The sequence below is a fragment of the Oncorhynchus keta genome, unplaced genomic scaffold (assembly GCF_023373465.1).
Source record: "Oncorhynchus keta strain PuntledgeMale-10-30-2019 unplaced genomic scaffold, Oket_V2 Un_scaffold_8398_pilon_pilon, whole genome shotgun sequence".
Classification (NCBI taxonomy): domain Eukaryota; kingdom Metazoa; phylum Chordata; class Actinopteri; order Salmoniformes; family Salmonidae; genus Oncorhynchus; species Oncorhynchus keta.
Genome location: NW_026291004.1, coordinates 68,737 through 89,975, shown reverse-complemented (window position 1 = coordinate 89,975; position 21,239 = coordinate 68,737). Strand labels below are relative to the sequence as shown.

Here is a 21,239-nt window from a genome sequence, read left to right as displayed (position 1 = left end):
ATGTCGTGTTTCATATGTCATGTCGTGTTTCATATGTCGTGTCGTGTTTCATATGTCATGTCGTGTTTCATATGTCATGTCGTGTTTCATATGTCATGTCGTGTTTCATATGTCATGTCGTGTTTCATATGTCATGTTGTGTTTCATATGTCATGTCGTGTTTCATATGTCGTGTCGTGTTTCATATGTCATGTCGTGTTTCATATGTCATGTCGTGTTTCATATGTCATGTCGTGTTTCATATGTCATGTCGTGTTTCATATGTCGTGTTTCATATGTCATGTCGTGTTTCATATGTCGTGTTTCATATGTCGTGTCGTGTTTCATATGTCATGTCGTGTTTCATATGTCATGTCGTGTTTCATATGTCATGTCGTGTTTCATATGTCATGTCGTGTTTCATATGTCGTGTTTCATATGTCATGTTTCATATGTCATGTCGTGTTTCATATGTCGTGTCGTGTTTCATATGTCATGTCGTGTTTCATATGTCATGTCGTGTTCCATATGTCATGTCTCATATGTCATGTCGTGTTTCATATGTCATGTCTTGTTCCATATGTCATGTCTTGTTCCATATGTCATGTCGTGTTTCATATGTCATGTCGTGTTCCATATGTCATGTTGTGTTTCATATGCTATGATGCTGGTGAAGTTTTTTCTGGCACACCTGCCACAGGAGCGCAGACAAACTTCCCCAGGCTCTGGACAGTGCTGGTCATAAAGCAAGCTAGCTAGCTGATGGATGCAAACAATGTCACGCAAAGACCCAAACGGCGTTCCAAAGAGAATTAAGAAAAGAGAATTTAGAACAGGAAAAGAGTTGGTCAAAGTTCTAGAAGACTGCACATTGTAGAGAATTTAGAATAGGAATTAAGTTGGTAAGAGTTCTAGACGACTGCACATTGTAGAGAATTTAAAATAGGAATTAAGTTGGTCAGAGTTCTAGAAGACTGCACATTGTACAGAATTTAGAATAGGAATTCAGTTGGTCAGAGTTCTAGAAGACTGCACATTGTAGAGAATTTAGAATAGGAATTAAGTTGGTCAGAGTTCTAGAAGACTGCACATTGTAGAGAATTTAGAATAGGAAAAGAGTTGGTCAGAGTTCTAGAAGACTGCATATTGTAGAGAATTTAGAATAAGAATTAAGTTGGTCAGAGTTCTAGAAGACTGCACATTGTAGAGAATTTAGAATAGGAATAAGTTGGTCAGAGTTCTAGAAGACTGCACATTGTAGAGAATTTAGAATAGGAAAAGAGTTGGTCAGAGTTCTAGAAGACTGCATATTGTAGAGAATTTAGAATAAGAATTAAGTTGGTCAGAGTTCTAGAAGACTGCACATTGTAGAGAATTTAGAATAGGAAAAGAGTTGGTCAGAGTTCTAGAAGACTGCACATTGTAGAGAATTTAGAATAGGAATTAAGTTGGTCAGAGTTCTAGAAGACTGCACATTGTAGAGAATTTAGAATAGGAATTAAGTTGGTAAGAGTTCTAGACGACTGCACATTGTAGAGAATTTAAAATAGGAATTAAGTTGGTCAGAGTTCTAGAAGACTGCACATTGTACAGAATTTAGAATAGGAATTCAGTTGGTCAGAGTTCTACAAGACTGCACATTGTAGAGAATTTAGAATAGGAAAAGAGTTGGTCAGAGTTCTACAAGACTGCACATTGTAGAGAATTTAGAATAGGAAAAGAGTTGGTCAGAGTTCTAGAAGACTGCACATTGTAGAGAATTTAGAATAGGAAAAGAGTTGGTCAGAGTTCTAGAAGACTGCACATTGTAGAGAATTTAGAATAGGAATTAAGTTGGTCAGAGTTCTAGAAGACTGCACATTGTAGAGAATTTAGAATAGGAAAAGAGTTGGTCAGAGTTCTAGAAGACTGCACATTGTAGAGAATTTAGAATAGGAATTAAGTTGGTCAGAGTTCTAGAAGACTGCACATTGTAGAGAATTTAGAATAGGAAAAGAGTTGGTCAGAGTTCTAGAAGACTGCACATTGTAGAGAATTTAGAATAGGAATTAAGTTGGTCAGAGTTCTAGAAGACTGCACATTGTAGAGAATTTAGAATAGGAAAAGAGTTGGTCAGAGTTCTAGAAGACTGCACATTGTAGAGAATTTAGAATAGGAATTAAGTTGGTCAGAGTTCTAGAAGACTGCACATTGTAGAGAATTTAGAATAGGAATTAAGTTGGTCAGAGTTCTAGAAGACTGCACATTGTAGAGAATTTAGAATAGGGTACTGTGACAAAACAGTTGGTTGATTAATTCATAACCCCCCCCCCCCCAAAAAAGGAATTGGATTCCGTTTCAAATCAAGTAGTGGCAACATGAGTGATCCACTATGAAACATTGTGTTTTAAAATGAGGGAGAGAAAACTAAACAAACAAAATAAAAGAGCAGAATGCTTATATTTCTTCTACTGCAAATGAGAAGTAATATAGTAATATAAACCAGGAAGGAAGTGCCATGAGAACAGTAAGAACAGTGAGTGTATGACAGAAAACCTTCCAGATGCCACTCTTCCTACTAACATTAACAATGATGATTTGGAAGGTTTTATTATGTCGCAAAAAAAAAAACGAATAAATACTAAGTTTTGCAATGATTAGCGATTGTTGTTTGTTTGTTCAACCCTGTGGCACCACTGATTCACTCTGCTTGTGCTGATTGACTTGAGTATGGGATAAGCTTTGTGCTGATTGACTTGAGTATGGGATAAGCTTTGTGCTGATTGACTTGAGTATGGGATAAGCTTTGTGCTGATTGACTTGAGTATGGGATAAGCTTTGTGCTGATTGACTTGAGTATGGGATAAGCTTTGTGCTGATTGACTTGAGTATGGGATAAGCTTTGTGCTGATTGACTTGCGTATGGGATAAGCTTTGTGCTGATTGACTTGCGTATGGGATAAGCTTTGTGCTGATTGACTTGCGTATGGGATAAGCTTTGTGCTGATTGACATGCGTATGGGATAAGCTTTGTGCTGATTGACTTGCGTATGGGATAAGCTTTGTGCTGATTGACTTGCTATGGGATATGCTTTGTGAGATTGACTTGCGTATGGGATAAGCTTTGTGCTGATTGACTTGAGTATGGGATAAGCTTTGTGCTGATTGACTTGAGTATGGGATAAGCTTTGTGCTGATTGAATATGGGATAAGCTTTGTGCTGATTGACTTGCGTATGGGATAAGCTTTGTGCTGATTGACTTGCGTATGGGATAGGCTTTGTGCTGATTGACTTGAGTATGGGATAAGCTTTGTGCTGATTGACTTGCGTATGGGATAAGCTTTGTGCTGATTGACTTGAGTATGGGATAAGCTTTGTGCTGATTGACTTGAGTATGGGATAAGCTTTGTGCTGATTGACTTGAGTATGGGATAAGCTTTGTGCTGATTGACTTGCGTATGGGATAAGCTTTGTGCTGATTGACTTGAGTATGGGATAAGCTTTGTGCTGATTGACTTGCGTATGGGATAAGCTTTGTGCTGATTGACTTGCGTATGGGATAAGCTTTGTGCTGATTGACTTGCGTATGGGATAAGCTTTGTGCTGATTGACTTGATGGGATAAGCTTTGTGCTGATTGACTTGCGTATGGGATAAGCTTTGTGCTGATTGACTTGCGTATGGGATAAGCTTTGTGCTGATTGACTTGCGTATGGGATAAGCTTTGTGCTGATTGACTTGCGTATGGGATAAGCTTTGTGCTGATTGACTTGCGTATGGGATAAGCTTTGTGCTGATTGACTTGCGTATGGGATAAGCTTTGTGCTGATTGACTTGCGTATGGGATAAGCTTTGTGCTGATTGATAAGCTTTGTGCTGATTGCGTATGGGATAAGCTTTGTGCTGATTGACTTGCGTATGGGATAAGCTTTGTGCTGATTGACTTGCGTATGGGATAAGCTTTGTGCTGATTGACTTGCGTATGGGATAAGCTTTGTGCTGATTGACTTGCGTATGGGATAAGCTTTGTGCTGATTGACTTGCGTATGGGATAAGCTTTGTGCTGATTGACTTGAGTATGGGATAAGCTTTGTGCTGATTGACTTGCGTATGGGATAAGCTTTGTGCTGATTGACTTGAGTATGGGATAAGCTTTGTGCTGATTGACTTGCGTATGGGATAAGCTTTGTGCTGATTGACTTGCGTATGGGATAAGCTTTGTGCTGATTGACTTGCGTATGGGATAAGCTTTGTGCTGATTGACTTGCGTATGGGATAAGCTTTGTGCTGATTGACTTGAGTATGGGATAAGCTTTGTGCTGATTGACTTGCGTATGGGATAAGCTTTGTGCTGATTGACTTGAGTATGGGATAAGCTTTGTGCTGATTGACTTGCGTATGGGATAAGCTTTGTGCTGATTGACTTGCGTATGGGATAGGCTTTGTGCTGATTGACTTGCGTATGGGATAAGCTTTGTGCTGATTGACTTGCGTATGGGATAAGCTTTGTGCTGATTGACTTGCGTATGGGATAAGCTTTGTGCTGATTGACTTGAGTATGGGATAAGCTTTGTGCTGATTGACTTGCGTATGGGATAAGCTTTGTGCTGATTGACTTGCGTATGGGATAGGCTGTGTGCTGATTGACTTGAGTATGGGATAAGCTTTGTGCTGATTGACTTGCGTATGGGATAAGCTTTGTGCTGATTGACTTGCGTATGGGATAAGCTTTGTGCTGATTGACTTGCGTATGGGATAAGCTTTGTGCTGATTGACTTGCGTATGGGATAAGCTTTGTGCTGATTGACTTGCGTATGGGATAAGCTTTGTGCTGATTGACTTGCGTATGGGATAAGCTTTGTGCTGATTGACTTGCGTATGGGATAGGCTTTGTGCTGATTGACTTGCGTATGGGATAAGCTTTGTGCTGATTGACTTGCGTATGGGATAAGCTTTGTGCTGATTGACTTGCGTATGGGATAAGCTTTGTGCTGATTGACTTTAGTATGGGATAAGCTTTGTGCTGATTGACTTTCGTATGGGATAAGCTTTGTGCTGATTGACTTGCGTATGGGATAAGCTTTGTGCTGATTGACTTGAGTATGGGATAAGCTTTGTGCTGATTGACTTGCGTATGGGATAAGCTTTGTGCTGATTGACTTGCGTATGGGATAGGCTTTGTGCTGATTGACTTGCGTATGGGATAAGCTTTGTGCTGATTGACTTGACGTATGGGATAAGCTTTGTGCTGATTGACTTGCGTATGGGATAAGCTTTGTGCTGATTGACTTGCTGTATGGGATAAGCTTTGTGCTGATTGACTTGCGTATGGGATAAGCTTTGTGCTGATTGACTTGCGTATGGGATAAGCTTTGTGCTGATTGACTTGAGTATGGGATAAGCTTTGTGCTGATTGACTTGCGTATGGGATAATCTTTGTGCTGATTGACTTGAGTATGGGATAAGCTTTGTGCTGATTGACTTGAGTATGGGATAAGCTTTGTGCTGATTGACTTGAGTATGGGATAAGCTTTGTGCTGATTGACTTGAGTATGGGATAAGCTTTGTGCTGATTGACTTGCGTATGGGATAGGCTTTGTGCTGATTGACTTGCGTATGGGATAGGCTTTGTGCTGATTGACTTGAGTATGGGATAAGCTTTGTGCTGATTGACTTGAGTATGGGATAAGCTTTGTGCTGATTGACTTGCGTATGGGATAAGCTTTGTGCTGATTGACTTGAGTATGGGATAAGCTTTGTGCTGATTGACTTGCTGGGATAAGCTTTGTGCTGATTGACTTGCGTATGGGATAGGCTGTGTGCTGATTGACTTGCGTATGGGATAAGCTTTGTGCTGATTGACTTGCGTATGGGATAAGCTTTGTGCTGATTGACTTGCGTATGGGATAAGCTTTGTGCTGATTGACTTGAGTATGGGATAAGCTTTGTGCTGATTGACTTGCGTATGGGATAAGCTTTGTGCTGATTGACTTGCGTATGGGATAAGCTTTGTGCTGATTGACTTGAGTATGGGATAAGCTTTGTGCTGATTGACTTTCGTATGGGATAAGCTTTGTGCTGATTGACTTGCGTATGGGATAAGCTTTGTGCTGATTGACTTGCGTATGGGATAAGCTTTGTGCTGATTGACTTGAGTATGGGATAAGCTTTGTGCTGATTGACTTGAGTATGGGATAAGCTTTGTGCTGATTGACTTGCGTATGGGATAAGCTTTGTGCTGATTGACTTGAGTATGGGATAAGCTTTGTGCTGATTGACTTGCGTATGGGATAAGCTTTGTGCTGATTGACTTGCGTATGGGATAAGCTTTGTTGTCAATGTATCCTTTAAAAACAATTAAAAAATAATTTGTCAAAGAGAAAACAGGGAATTTTTTCCTACACCGTCTCACTAGCATATTGAAAATGCTCGCTATAAATTACCATCAACTTTGATTCATTCTTAGAAATGTTGTCCATCCGTCCAGCCTTTGAATACAACATTGACCACAACACAGGTAGAATGTGGCACCCATAGACATACAACACATGGGAGGTTAGTAAAATAACTGAAGAGCACAAAGACATCAGCAGGAAATGAAAAGTGATTGTTGCACGTAGACGGACGACACAGATACAGGAGACGTTGTATTTTCAGTGTCCCAAACCCAACATGACTTCCTGTTCAGTCAATGTGATGACACAACAAAAAGACAGAGGAAGAAAACCGGGATGAATTTGGACAAGAGGCACAACGACAACACGATATATATTAAACATATCTTAAATATGAATCTTAAATATATATATATAATACGTCTATGTTTAATCTTCTATTATGTCCATGTGTGTTCTGGTATGATACCCATTCTTTCCCTCTTTAATACTGAATATATTGTGAAGAAATTATGGCGATGAACTCTCCCATATTCAGCATGTGTTCTACAGAGACAGGAGGGACATTACCTTTAATTATCATAGACAGTAGGAGACAGGAGGGACATTACCTTTAATTATCATAGACAGTAGGGACATTACCTTTAATTATCATAGACAGTAGGAGACAGTAGGGACATTACCTTTAATTAACATAGACAGTAGGAGACAGGAGGGACATTACCTTTAATTATCATAGACAGTAGGAGACAGTAGGGACATTACCTTTAATTATCATAGACAGTAGGAGACAGTAGGGACATTACCTTTAATTATCATAGACAGTAGGGGACAGTAGGGACATTACCTTTAATTAGAGTTTCTACTTGTCGGTAGTTAATATGTACCTGATCCCTCCTCTGTCACCATGCCCAGTCCCTCTGCTTTATTCTGGCGCTCAAACGCATTCAGGTCCAGAACACTGGAACAGAGAGACAGAGAGGTTAACGACATATTTACACACCGAACACTCCACCGGACGGAGCGAGCGACGTGAGGATGAGGAGGGTACAGCAGTACCTGCACGACTGCATCAGACCAGCCAGACTCTGGAAGAAGCCCACGTCCTTCTTGTCTTTCAGGTAGTCCAGCATTTTCTGTCAGAGAGAAACACGGGGACATGAGAGAGTAAACACTACAGAGACATGAGAGAGTAAACACTACAGAGACATGAGAGAGTAAACACTACAGAGACATGAGAGAGTAAACACTACAGAGACATGAGAGAGTAAACACTACAGAGACATGAGAGAGTAAACACTACAGAGACATGAGAGAGTAAACACTACAGAGACATGAGAGAGTAAACACTACAGAGACATGAGAGAGTAAACACTACAGAGACATGAGAGAGTAAACACTACAGAGACATGAGAGAGTAAACACTACAGAGACATGAGAGAGTAAACACTACAGAGACATGAGAGAGTAAACACTACAGAGACACTACAGAGACATGAGAGACATGAGAGAGTAAACACTACAGAGACATGAGAGAGTAAATACCAGAGAGACATGAGAGAGTAAACACTACAGAGACACAGAGACATGAGAGAGTAAACACTACAGAGACATGAGAGAGTAAATACCAGAGAGACATGAGAGAGTAAACACTACAGAGACATGAGAGAGTAAACACTACAGAGACACTACAGAGACATGAGAGAGTAAACACTACAGAGACACAGAGACATGAGAGAGTAAACACTACAGAGACATGAGAGAGTAAACACTACAGAGACATGAGAGAGTAAACACTACAGAGACATGAGAGAGTAAACACTACAGAGACACTACAGAGACATGAGAGAGTAAACACTACAGAGACACAGAGACATGAGAGAGTAAACACTACAGAGACATGAGAGAGTAAACACTACAGAGACATGAGAGAGTAAACACTACAGAGACATGAGAGAGTAAACACTACAGAGACATGAGAGAGTAAACACTACAGAGACACAGAGACATGAAAGAGTAAACACTACAGAGACATGAGAGAGTAAACACTACAGAGACATGAGAGAGTAAACACTACAGAGACATGAGAGAGTAAACACTACAGAGACACAGAGACATGACAGAGTAAACACTACAGAGACATGAGAGAGTAAACACTACAGAGACACAGAGACATGACAGAGTAAACACTACAGAGACATGAGAGAGTAAACGCTACAGAGACATGAGAGAGTAAACACTACAGAGACACTACAGAGACATGAGAGAGTAAACACTACAGAGACATGAGAGAGTAAACACTACAGAGACATGAGAGAGTAAACGCTACAGAGACATGAGAGAGTAAACACTACAGAGACATGAGAGAGTAAACACTACAGAGACATGAGAGAGTAAACGCTACAGAGACATGAGAGAGTAAACACTACAGAGACATGAGAGAGTAAACACTACAGAGACATGAGAGAGTAAACACTACAGAGACATGAGAGAGTAAACGCTACAGAGACATGAGAGAGTAAACACTACAGAGACATGAGAGAGTAAACACTACAGAGACATGAGAGAGTAAACACTACAGAGACATGAGAGAGTAAACACTACAGAGACATGAGAGAGTAAACACTACAGAGACATGAGAGAGTAAACACTACAGAGACATGAGAGAGTAAACACTACAGAGACATGAGAGAGTAAACACTACAGAGACATGAGAGAGTAAACACTACAGAGACATGAGAGAGTAAACACTACAGAGACATGAGAGAGTAAACGCTACAGAGACATGAGAGAGTAAACGCTACAGAGACATGAGAGAGTAAACGCTACAGAGACATGAGAGAGTAAACACTACAGAGACATGAGAGAGTAAACACTACAGAGACATGAGAGAGTAAACACTACAGAGACATGAGAGAGTAAACACTACAGAGACATGAGAGAGTAAACACTACAGAGACATGAGAGAGTAAACACTACAGAGACATGAGAGAGTAAACACTACAGAGACATGAGAGAGTAAACACCACAGAAACACAGTCGACTATAAACACAAACAAACCAATTCTATAAAGAAATATAAGTAAAGTGACTAGAAATATATTGGTTGATGCATTTTGACATTAGATGCCAGATACCATGGTAAGATTGATGCAGTTTAATGGTAGATACCAGGTCCATAAGTGACTGATGGTAGATTGATGCAGTTTAATGGTAGATACCAGGTCCATAAGTGACTGATGGTAGATTGATGCAGTTTAATGGTAGATACCAGGTCGATAAGTGACTGATGCAGTTTAATGGTAGATACCAGGTCGATAAGTGACTGATGCAGTTTAATGGTAGATACCAGGTCGATAAGTGACTGATGCAGTTTAATGGTAGATACCAGGTCGATAAGTGACTGATGCAGTTTAATGGTAGATACCAGGTCCATAAGTGACTGATGGTTGACTGATGCAGTTTAATGGTAGATACCAGGTCGATAAGATGATGCAGTGTACATGAGAGAGTAAAACATGGTAGATACCAGGTCCATAAGTGACTGATGGTAGATTGATGCAGTTTAATGGTAGATACCAGGCCGATAAGTGACTGATGCAGTTTAATGGTAGATACCAGGTCGATAAGTAACTGATGCAGTTTAATGGTAGATACCAGGTCCATAAGTGACTGATGGTAGATTGATGCAGTTTAATGGTAGATACCAGGTCCATAAGTGACTGATGGTAGATTGATGCAGTTTAATGGTAGATACCAGGTCCATAAGTGACTGATGGTAGATTGATGCAGTTTAATGGTAGATACCAGGTCCATAAGTGACTGATGGTAGATTGATGCAGTTTAATGGTAGATACCAGGTCCATAAGTGACTGATGGTAGATTGATGCAGTTTAATGGTAGATACCAGGTCGATAAGTGACTGATGCAGTTTAATGGTAGATACCAGGTCGATAAGTGACTGATGCAGTTTAATGGTAGATACCAGGTCCATAAGTGACTGATGGTAGATTGATGCAGTTTAATGGTAGATACCAGGTCGATAAGTAACTGATGCAGTTTAATGGTAGATACCAGGTCCATAAGTGACTGATGCAGTTTAATGGTAGATACCAGGTCGATAAGTGACTGATGGTAGGTTGATGCAGTTTAATGGTAGATACCAGGTCGATAAGTGACTGATGCAGTTTAATGGTAGATACCAGGTCCATAAGTGACTGATGCAGTTTAATGGTAGATACCAGGTCGATAAGTGACTGATGCAGTTTAATGGTAGATACCAGGTCGATAAGTGACTGATGCAGTTTAATGGTAGATACCAGGTCCATAAGTGACTGATGGTTGACTGATGCAGTTTAATGGTAGATACCAGGTCGATAAGTGACTGATGGTAGATTGATGCAGTTTAATGGTAGATACCAGGTCGATAAGTGACTGATGGTTGACTGATGCAGTTTAATGGTAGATACCAGGTCCATAAGTGACTGATGGTAGATTGATGCAGTTTAATGGTAGATACCAGGTGATTTTAATGGTAGATACTGATGCAGTTTAATGGTAGATACCATGTCCATAAGTGACTGATGGTTGAGATGCAGTTTAATGGTAGATGCAGTGACTGATGCAAATGGTAGATACCAGGTCGATAAGTGACTGATGCAGTTTAATGGTAGATACCAGGTCGATAAGTGACTGATGCAGTTTAATGGTAGATACCAGGTCCATAAGTGACTGATGGTAGATTGATGCAGTTTAATGGTAGATACCAGGTCCATAAGTGACTGATGGTTGACTGATGCAGTTTAATGGTAGATACCAGGTCGATAAGTAACTGATGCAGTTTAATGGTAGATACCAGGTCCATAAGTGACTGATGGTAGATTGATGCAGTTTAATGGTAGATACCAGGTCCATAAGTGACTGATGGTAGGTTGATGCAGTTTAATGGTAGATACCAGGTCCATAAGTGACTGATGCAGTTTAATGGTAGATACCAGGTCCATAAGTGACTGATGCAGTTTAATGGTAGATACCAGGCCGATAAGTGACTGATGGTAGGTTGATGCAGTTTAATGGTAGATACCAGGTCGATAAGTAACTGATGCAGTTTAATGGTAGATACCAGGTCCATAAGTGACTGATGCAGTTTAATGGTAGATACCAGGTCATAAGTGACTGATGGTAGATTGATGCAGTTTAATGGTAGATACCAGGTCCATAAGTGACTGATGCAGTTTATACTGGGTCTAGTGACTGATGCAGTTTAATGGTAGATACCAGGTCCATAAGTGACTGATGGTAGATTGATGCAGTTTAATGGTAGATACCAGGTCCATAAGTGACTGATGGTGATTGATGCAGTTTAATGGTAGATACCAGGTCAATAAGTGACTGATGGTCATTGGCTGATGCAGTTTAATGGTAGATACCAGGTCATAAGACTGATGGTAGATTGATGCAGTTTAATGGTAGATACCAGGTCGATAAGTGACTGATGGTAGATTGATGCAGTTTAATGGTAGATACCAGGTCGATAAGTGACTGATGGTAGATTGATGCAGTTTAATGGTAGATACCAGGTCCATAAGTGACTGATGGTAGATTGATGCAGTTTAATGGTAGATAGACCTACCTGCTGAACAGTCGAGTTGCCTCCATTGAGGACAGCTATCCCCAGCTTCAGAGTAGAGGCCACCATGGGACCCATCTCACCTGGTGGGGAACACAACACCTTTATACTGGGTCTAGTACGTCACAACGTAGCTACCTACCTACTGTGGACAGAGCTCTGCTTTATTGTGTTAAGGGTCACTGAGCTGTCCAATGTATTCATCACACATGGCTGCTATTACAATAACAGACTGACCAGGTGAATCCAGGTGAAAGATATGCTCCCACTTCAATCAGTGTAGATGAAGGGGAGGAGACATGTAGATGAAGGGGAGGAGACATGTAGATGAAGGGGAGGAGACATGTAGATGAAGGGGAGGAGACATGTTTATGAAGGGGAGGAGACATGTAGATACCTAGGGGAGGAGACATGCTTTGAAGGGAGGAGATGAGGGGGTCTAGTAGATGCTACCTACCTGACTGGGGAGGAGCATGTAGATGAACTGTAGACATGAAGGGGGTCTAGGACATGTCACAACGTAGCTAGGGGAGGAGACCAGATGACTGGGAGGAGCTCTGATTTACTGTGAAGGGGATCTTTAGACATGGGATGAATGGGAGGAGACATGTAGATGACCTACCTGTAGATGAAGGGGAGGAGACATGTAGATGAGGGGGAGGAGACATGTAGATGAAGGGGAGGAGACGGGGGTTAAAGAAGGATTTTTAAGCCTGGAGACAATTGAGACTTTGATATTGGATGTGTGCCGTTCAGAGGGTGAATGGGCAATACTAAATATTCAAGTGTGGTAGTAGGGTCCAGGGCGCACCGGTTTGTGCCAAGAACTGCAACGCTGCTGGGTTTTTCACGCTCAACAGTTTCCTGTGTGTATCAAGAATATAGTCCACCACTCAAAGGACATCCAGCCAACCTGACACAACTGTGGGAAGCATTGGAGTCAACATGGGCCAGAATCCCCTGTGTCACTGTTTTAGACACCTTGTGGAGTCCATGACCCGACGAATCGAGTCTGTTCTGAGGGTCGAAAAGGGGTAGGGGGGTGCAGCGACCCAACATTAGGAAGGTGTTCCTAATGTCTTGTCCACTCAGTGGACATCCTGTTCATCCATTGTACTCAGAGAGCTTACCTTTGCTGGCGCTGATAGTCTGCAGCACCATCTCTGCAGCACCTCGGTCGTGTAACCTGGCCTGCTGATATAGCAGCTTCTGTTTCTCCATCTCTTTTTCCTGCAGGAGGAAGAGGGGAAGAGGAGGAAGAGGAGGAGGAGAGACCTGAGAGACTGCACCTTCCTGTCCAATCAGACCACCGTGCGCCCATCGGGCTACAAGACACTCAACACCACCCTGGAGGTGAAGACCTACTCCTGCACCAGGTCCAAGATCACCTTCCGTAGGTGTTTTCTATCAACGTCTAATTGAATTCAGCGTGATGTCATCGGTGTTAATAATGCCTGTTGAAGACGAATGTATTACAATACATAACCACAGGGCCCCACGTTGGCTAGTTAAGACTACAGAGGGCTTGGAGCTGGACGGGAGCAGGCAGTCTGTCTGTGTGTTAGTACAGTGAGGTGGACTGTAAGCTCAGTGCTGAGGGACATGAGACAGATAGACAACGAGGGGGACAGTGTCATGTCTCCAGCAACACCCACTGAAACAGTGACAACCGAACAGCAGCGACACCTCTGCCTGACTGAGGAAACAGCATGGCAGAGAGCGCTATAGGGGTCCAGGCGTGGCTGCTTCCCCACTTTCCATCTGAGCCACAGCAGAAGAACACAAGGGGATGGAAGAGCTCGGGAAAAGCAAGATGGCCGCTCTCCTAATTTAGGCTTTTTTTTTTTTTTTTTTTTTTTTTTTTTTTTTTTTACTGTGTTGAAGAAAAAAAAAAAAAAAAAAATCAGGAAGCGGAGAGGGGCGGGGCGGGGCGGGGCGGGGCGGGGCGAGGCGGGGCGGGGATGAACGATATGAATGAGGAACCTTCAAAAAGGAACATGAAATACAGAAATACTGGAAAGGAAACAAGATGCAAAATCAACAAGAGACAGTTGTTTTGTTTTTTTGAGAACTTTGTTACCAGAGATTCTTCCTCCTTCTTGGCAATTTTGTTGCTTAAACCTTTGCTTATATCACGCTGGGGAAACAGAATGGTATCATTTCACAGTGCACGGATCCCACCCAGCTATACTCAGAAAATAGAAAAACCTCCTAGAAAATGATGGTGAAAAGATTGATGTAATAAGGACAGGATGTGGTCCTGAGGAGCAGCCTACTGAAAAGCCATGCTGATTAGCATCCTCAGTGTTTTACGGGTGTAATAAGGACAGGATGTGGTCCTGAGGAGCAGCCTACTGAAAAGCCATGCTGATTAGCATCCTCAGTGTTTTACGGGTGTAATAAGGACAGGATGTGGTCCTGAGGAGCAGCCTACTGAAAAGCCATGCTGATTAACATCCTCAGTGTTTTACGGGTGTCGCTGCATGATCACACAAACCACACGAGGAGAAAGAGACACAGATGTACACCATGTTCCATTATAACAGGGGCTCCAGAGTGGAGCAGAGGTCTAAGAGGCACTGCGTCTCGGTGCTACAGGCGTCATTACAGACGTCCCTGGTTCGATTCCAGGCTGTATCACAACCGGCCCTGATTGGGAGTTCCAAAGGGAGGAGCACAATTGGCCCCAGCGTCGTCCGGGGTTAGGGTTTGGCCAGGGTAGGCCGTCATTGGCCCCAGCGTCGTCCGGGGTTAGGGTTCGGCCAGGGTAGGCCGTCATTGGCCCCAGCGTCGTTCGGGGTTAGGGTTCGGCCAGGGTAGGCCGTCATTGTAAATAACAAAATGTGTTCTTAACTGACTTGCGTCGTTAAATAAATCAAATAAAAAAATGTTGTCAATCTCTGGTAAATTACACCAGAGACCGATGAGCCTTATCATTACCATCTGATTGGTACTCCAACTTGAGATCCACTAGTCTGCCATTACTGTCAATGAAAGATGTGTGAGAAAGTTTGAATTGCACAAGATTGTGTCAACTCAGGGAGAAGACTCTACGTGCCATCTCTTCAGGGGTCATTATCTCAACAGAGTAGACTCTACGTGCCATCTCTTCAGGGGTCATTATCTCAACTCAGGGAGAAGACTCTACGTGCCATCTCTTCAGGGGTCATTATCTCAACTCAGAGAGAAGACTCTACGTGCCATCTCTTCAGGGGTCATTATCTCAACTCAGAGAGAAGACTCTACGTGCCATCTCTTCAGGGGTCATTATCTCAACTCAGGGAGAAGACTCTACGTGCCATCTCTTCAGGGGTCATTATCTCAACTCAGAGAGAAGACTCTACGTGCCATCTCTTCAGGGGTCATTATCTCAACTCAGAGAGAAGACTCTACGTGCCATCTCTTCAGGGGTCATTATCTCAACTCAGGGAAGACTCTACGTGCCATCTCTTCAGACTCTAGAGAGAAGACGTGCCATCTCTTCAGGGGTCATTATCTCAACTCAGAGAGAAGACTCTACGTGCCATCTCTTCAGGGGTCATTATCTCAACTCAGGGAGAAGACTCTACGTGCCATCTCTTCAGGGGTCATTATCTCAACTCAGAGAGAAGACTCTACGTGCCATCTCTTCAGGGGTCATTATCTCAACTCAGAGAGAAGACTCTACGTGCCATCTCTTCAGGGGTCATTATCTCAACTCAGGAGAAGACTCTACGTGCCATCTCTTCAGGGGTCATTATCTCAACTCAGAGAGAAGACTCTACGTGCCATCTCTTCAGGGGTCATTATCTCAACTCAGGAGAAGACTCTACGTGCCATCTCTTCAGGGGTCATTATCTCAACTCAGAGAGAAGACTCTACGTGCCATCTCTTCAGGGGTCATTATCTCAACTCAGAGAGAAGACTCTACGTGCCATCTCTTCAGGGGTCATTATCTCAACTCAGGAGAAGACTCTACGTGCCATCTCTTCAGGGGTCATTATCTCAACAGAGAAGACTCTACGTGCCATCTCTTCAGGGGAGAAGACTCATTATCTCATTATCTCAGGAGAAGACTCTACGTGCCATCTCTTCAGGGGTCATTATCTCAACTCAGGGAGAAGACTCTACGTGCCATCTCTTCAGGGGTCATTATCTCAACTCAGGAGAAGACTCTACGTGCCATCTCTTCAGGGGTCATTATCTCAACTCAGAGAGAAGACTCTACGTGCCATCTCTTCAGGGGTCATTATCTCAACTCAGGAGAAGACTCTACGTGCCATCTCTTCAGGGGTCATTATCTCAACTCAGAGAGAAGACTCTACGTGCCATCTCTTCAGGGGTCATTATCTCAACTCAGGGAGAAGACTCTACGTGCCATCTCTTCAGGGGTCATTATCTCAACTCAGAGAGAAGACTCTACGTGCCATCTCTTCAGGGGTCATTATCTCAACTCAGAGAGAAGACTCTACGTGCCATCTCTTCAGGGGTCATTATCTCAACTCAGTCTACGTGCCATCTCTTCAGGGGTCATTATCTCAACTCAGAGAGAAGACTCTACGTGCCATCTCTTCAGGGGTCATTATCTCAACTCAGAGAGAAGACTCTACGTGCCATCTCTTCAGGGGTCATTATCTCAACTCAGAGAGAAGACTCTACGTGCCATCTCTTCAGGGGTCATTATCTCAACTCAGAGAGAAGACTCTACGTGCCATCTCTTCAGGGGTCATTATCTCAACTCAGAGAGAAGACTCTACGTGCCATCTCTTCAGGGGTCATTATCTCAACTCAGAGAGAAGACTCTACGTGCCATCTCTTCAGGGGTCATTATCTCAACTCAGAGAGAGACTCTACGTGCCATCTCTTCAGGGGTCATTATCTCAACTCAGAGAGAAGACTCTACGTGCCATCTCTTCAGGGGTCATTATCTCAACTCAGAGAGAAGACTCTACGTGCCATCTCTTCAGGGGTCATTATCTCAACTCAGTGCCATCTCTTCAGAGAAGACTCTACGTGCCATCTCTTCAGGGGTCATTATCTCAACTCAGGAGAAGACTCTACGTGCCATCTCTTCAGGGGTCATTATCTCAACTCAGGAGAAGACTCTACGTGCCATCTCTTCAGGGGTCATTATCTCAACTCAGAGAGAAGACTCTACGTGCCATCTCTTCAGGGGTCATTATCTCAACTCAGAGAGAAGACTCTACGTGCCATCTCTTCAGGGGTCATTATCTCAACTCAGAGAGAAGACTCTACGTGCCATCTCTTCAGGGGTCATTATCTCAACTCAGAGAGAAGACTCTACGTGCCATCTCTTCAGGGGTCATTATCTCAACAGAGTAGACTCTACGTGCCATCTCTTCAGGGGTCATTATCTCAACTCAGAGAGAAGACTCTACGTGCCATCTCTTCAGGGGTCATTATCTCAACTCAGAGAGAAGACTCTACGTGCCATCTCTTCAGGGGTCATTATCTCAACTCAGAGAGAAGACTCTACGTGCCATCTCTTCAGGGGTCATTATCTCAACTCAGAGAGAAGACTCTACGTGCCATCTCTTCAGGGGTCATTATCTCAACTCAGAGAGAAGACTCTACGTGCCATCTCTTCAGGGGTCATTATCTCAACTCAGGAGAAGACTCTACGTGCCATCTCTTCAGGGGTCATTATCTCAACTCAGAGAGAAGACTCTACGTGCCATCTCTTCAGGGGTCATTATCTCAACTCAGAGAGAAGACTCTACGTGCCATCTCTTCAGGGGTCATTATCTCAACTCAGGAGAAGACTCTACGTGCCATCTCTTCAGGGGTCATTATCTCAACTCAGAGAGAAGACTCTACGTGCCATCTCTTCAGGGGTCATTATCTCAACTCAGAGAGAAGACTCTACGTGCCATCTCTTCAGGGGTCATTATCTCAACTCAGAGAGAAGACTCTAGCTGCCATCTCTTCAGGGGTCATTATCTCAACTCAGGGAGAAGACTCTACGTGCCATCTCTTCAGGGGTCATTATCTCAACTCAGAGAGAAGACTCTACGTGCCATCTCTTCAGGGGTCATTATCTCAACTCAGAGAGAAGACTCTACGTGCCATCTCTTCAGGGGTCATTATCTCAACTCAGAGAGAAGACTCTACGTGCCATCTCTTCAGGGGTCATTATCTCAACTCAGGGAGAAGACTCTACGTGCCATCTCTTCAGGGGTCATTATCTCAACTCAGAGAGAAGACTCTACGTGCCATCTCTTCAGGGGTCATTATCTCAACTCAGGGAGAAGACTCTACGTGCCATCTCTTCAGGGGTCATTATCTCAACTCAGAGAGAAGACTCTACGTGCCATCTCTTCAGGGGTCATTATCTCAACTCAGAGAGAAGACTCTACGTGCCATCTCTTCAGGGGTCATTATCTCAACTCAGGGAGAAGACTCTACGTGCCATCTCTTCAGGGGTCATTATCAACTCAGAGAGAAGACTCATCTCTTCACATTATCAACTCAGAGAAGACTCTACGTGCCATCTCTTCAGGGGTCATTATCTCAACTCAGGGAGAAGACTCTACGTGCCATCTCTTCAGGGGTCATTATCTCAACTCAGGGAGAAGACTCTACGTGCCATCTCTTCAGGGGTCATTATCTCAACTCAGAGAGAAGACTCTACGTGCCATCTCTTCAGGGGTCATTATCTCAACTCAGAGAAGACTCTACGTGCCATCTCTTCAGGGTCATTATCTCAACTCAGGGAGAAGACTCTAGGTGCCATCTCTTCAGGGGTCATTATCTCAACTCAGAGAGAAGACTCTACGTGCCATCTCTTCAGGGGTCATTATCTCAACTCAGAGAGAAGACTCTACGTGCCATCTCTTCAGGGGTCATTATCTCAACTCAGAGAGAAGACTCTACGTGCCATCTCTTCAGGGGTCATTATCTCAACTCAGGAGAAGACTCTACGTGCCATCTCTTCAGGGGTCATTATCTCAACTCAGGAGAAGACTCTACGTGCCATCTCTTCAGGGGTCATTATCTCAACTCAGAGAGAAGACTCTACGTGCCATCTCTTCAGGGGTCATTATCTCAACTCAGGAGAAGACTCTACGTGCCATCTCTTCAGGGGTCATTATCTCAACTCAGAGAGAAGACTCTACGTGCCATCTCTTCAGGGGTCATTATCTCAACTCAGAGAGAAGACTCTACGTGCCATCTCTTCAGGGGTCATTATCTCAACTCAGAGAGAAGACTCTACGTGCCATCTCTTCAGGGGTCATTATCTCAACTCAGAGAGAAGACTCTACGTGCCATCTCTTCAGGGGTCATTATCTCAACTCAGAGAGAAGACTCTACGTGCCATCTCTTCAGGGGTCATTATCTCAACTCAGGAGAAGACTCTACGTGCCATCTCTTCAGGGGTCATTATCTCAACTCAGGAGAAGACTCTACGTGCCATCTCTTCAGGGGTCATTATCTCAACTCAGAGAGAAGACTCTACGTGCCATCTCTTCAGGGGTCATTATCTCAACTCAGAGAGAAGACTCTACGTGCCATCTCTTCAGGGGTCATTATCTCAACTCAGGAGAAGACTCTACGTGCCATCTCTTCAGGGGTCATTATCTCAACTCAGAGAGAAGACTCTACGTGCCATCTCTTCAGGGGTCATTATCTCAACTCAGAGAGAAGACTCTACGTGCCATCTCTTCAGGGGTCATTATCTCAACTCAGAGAGAAGATTATCTCAACTCAGAAGACTCTACGTGCCATCTCTTCAGGGGTCATTATCTCAACTCAGAGAGAAGACTCTACGTGCCATCTCTTCAGGGGTCATTATCTCAACTCAGGAGAAGACTCTACGTGCCATCTCTTCAGGGGTCATTATCTCAACTCAGAGAGAAGACTCTACGTGCCATCTCTTCAGGGGTCATTATCTCAACTCAGAGAGAAGACTCTACGTGCCATCTCTTCAGGGGTCATTATCTCAACTCAGAGAGAAGACTCTTCAGGGGTCATGCCATCTCTTCAGGGGTCATTATCTCAACTCAGAGAGAAGACTCTACGTGCCATCTCTTCAGGGGTCATTATCTCAACTCAGAGAGAAGACTCTATGCCATCTCTTCAGGGTCATTATCTCAACTCAGAGAGAAGACTCTACGTGCCATCTCTTCAGGGGTCATTATCTCAACTCAGGAGAAGACTCTACGTGCCATCTCTTCAGGGGTCATTATCTCAACTCAGAGAGAAGACTCTACGTGCCATCTCTTCAGGGGTCATTATCTCAACTCAGAGAGAAGACTCTACGTGCCATCTCTTCAGGGGTCATTATCTCAACTCAGGAGAAGACTCTACGTGCCATCTCTTCAGGGGTCATTATCTCAACTCAGAGAGAAGACTCTACGTGCCATCTCTTCAGGGGTCATTATCTCAACTCAGAGAGAAGACTCTACGTGCCATCTCTTCAGGGGTCATTATCTCAACTCAGAGAGAAGACTCTACGTGCCATCTCTTCAGGGGTCATTATCTCAACTCAGAGAGAAGACTCTACGTGCCATCTCTTCAGGGGTCATTATCTCAACTCAGGGAGAAGACTCTACGTGCCATCTCTTCAGGGGTCATTATCTCAACTCAGAGAGAAGACTCTACGTGCCATCTCTTCAGGGGTCATTATCTCAACTCAGAGAGAAGACTCTACGTGCCATCTCTTCAGGGGTCATTATCTCAACTCAGAGAAGACTCTCTTCAGGGTCATTATCTGCCATCTCTTCAGGGGTCATTATCTCAACTCAGAGAGAAGACTCTACGTGCCATCTCTTCAGGGGTCATTATCTCAACTCAGAGAGAAGACTCTACGTGCCATCTCTTCAGGGGTCATTATCTCAACTCAGAGAGAAGACTCTACGTGCCATCTCTTCAGGGGTCATTATCTCAACTCAGAGAGAAGACTCTACGTGCCATCTCTTCAGGGGTCATTATCTCAACTCAGAGAGAAGACTCTACGTGCCATCTCTTCAGGGGTCATTATCTCAACTCAGAGAGAAGACTCTACGTGCCATCTCTTCAGGGGTCATTATCTCAACTCAGAGAAGACTCTATCTCTTCAGGGGTGCCATCTCTTCAGGGTCATTATCTCAACTCAGAGAGAAGACTCTACGTGCCATCTCTTCAGGGGTCATTATCTCAACTCAGAGAGAAGACTCTACGTGCCATCTCTTCAGGGGTCATTATCTCAACTCAGAGAGAAGACTCTACGTGCCATCTCTTCAGGGGTCATTATCAACTCAGAGAGAAGACTCAACTCA

General features: G+C 43.5%; 1 pseudogene; it reads right to left on the bottom strand.

The window, feature by feature from the left end:
* LOC118382657 (ryanodine receptor 2-like) overlaps window positions 1-21,239 on the bottom strand; it is a 131,795-nt pseudogene that overhangs the window by 70,716 nt on the left and 39,840 nt on the right.